Genomic DNA, 2,036 nt, shown 5'->3' with positions numbered 1-2,036 from the left:
ATCAAATCCTGCGGTGACACATTCTAATATCAACCCATTATACAATTTAGGTGACTTTTGCTGTCAAAGTATACTGTAAATGTCAGTCAGTTACACATGGAATTGCTCTTAAAAGTCTCCTGGAATCCTCTAAGCTTGCTTTATTTTTTAATTAATTTGTCACAGTTTTCATATTAGCCTACATAAGAATTGTTCGAAAACATTTTAAAGGATAATCATACCAGTAGTGATTACACGTTGGACGTTTCTGACTGTATTACCAATGCTTTCATTTACTGTGACAAGTACCTCATTCATATACTAGAGAACTACAACAATCAAAGATTACCTGCTCAAAATGTTCTGGTCACTACTAATGGTCATCTACTTCTTGAACTGTCTTTCACACTTTGTATGTTGCAAAAACATTTCATTACTTCATATACAGTAACAGTACCTGTTTGTGGGTTCTTTAGTCTGCTTTCTTGGTAAGTTACTGTGTTAAGGATAGTATTTGGGTATTACACTGTGTAAAGAAATTTCCCATTAAAATTCCAACACAAGACTTAGTTGTAAAATATGTCTCTGATGATGTGATCCTTTGTGATTAAGAATCATGTCTGACTGTATAGCTGCTTAGTCATAAAAACGCTAGGGAACTACTTCACATCTTGATAGCAAATCTTCGAGGAAAAAAGAGAAATACTGCAGCATTGAGGTATACATGGTATATATGTGTTTTTTTAAGTGTTTGGAATAAGACAAGATCTACAGCAAGTTATAGACTAAAAGAAAGAGTATTTGAAACATTATCTTACGAAATAAGGCAACTTAAAGTATAAAAAAACATATTTAAACAAAAACAGTCCTACATCAATTTCAAGAAGTTCACTTCAGTATGACATTTTCATTGAATTGCTGGAATTTATAATCTTTAATATTTTCGGAACTGCATTCAGGTTCCATCTTTAGGGATTATAGTAAGGCCTGAAAGGCAGTGTATAATGTTGGACTTGTTAGGCCTGTTTACTCCAGACAATTGGCTTTCACAGTCAAGACATGCTAATTGTTACTTCATAACAATAGATGTATTTCTTTCTTTTGGTTGCGTAATTTCCAGATCATCTCATTTTTTTTATTGTCTTAGCTAAATGTAGGGCTTACAGAATGGTCTTTCTTTCTTCATAACAGTTTTTTTCGAACCATGGCTACACTCGTCTTTTTACAGTTGGTTTACAAAAACTTATTATTAGTGTTTTGATTATCTCCAGCATTAGTCCACCGCTGTGGAGTAACAGTTAACGGGTTGGGGTTTTTCCGAAGTTTTCCCTCAGCAAATTGAAGCAGAATTGGTGGGTAACTTTCGGTGTTGGATTTCGGTCTCATCTCGCCATCATTAATTCACATATCATCAGTGTTAAGTTCATCGTTCGGCTACCCTATCATTCACAGAACAGGAATGGTAAGCACAATAAGCCTCAGGCAGCAGTGTAAGCCTTCAGATCCCTTCTCTGTAAGAGAGATCTTCAGTGTTATATCCAATTCTCTTTCTTATGTATGTTCTCTATTGTTGCCTGAAAAGACTATCTAAATGATCCTGATAATTGGCTATGGTATGGTCTGAATATTCATAAACTAAAAATAAAGAAGCCGTGGACTTAGGAAAGACTAGTATTATATGCGTTTTTTGTGTTTTGGCTTTGTGTAAAACCCTAATTTTTGTCAATTATCACACAAAAACTACTGAAAATGTATGACAGCATGTTTAATCTATTCTCAAGTATTTGAGCTAATAATAATAATAATAATAATAATAATGCTTGTTCATGCAGCAAATATAATTCTGAATGAGTGCATTTTGCTTTCATTATGTTTAAAAAAACCTACTAGGAGGCTGGTGATAACCAGCTGCCAGGGAAAAAGATGAATATCAACATATCATTCGTGCTTCTGTTCATTTGCAAAATACAGCTTTTTCCCATTAACTTATTTATGATTTTTTTTTGTAGTCTCAATCATATTGTGGTGCCCAAATTATAAAAGGAACAAGACAAAAA

The sequence above is a fragment of the Periplaneta americana genome, chromosome 6, assembly GCF_040183065.1.
Source record: "Periplaneta americana isolate PAMFEO1 chromosome 6, P.americana_PAMFEO1_priV1, whole genome shotgun sequence".
NCBI classification, from domain to species: Eukaryota; Metazoa; Arthropoda; class Insecta; order Blattodea; family Blattidae; genus Periplaneta; species Periplaneta americana.
Note: the sequence above shows the minus strand (reverse complement) of the source record.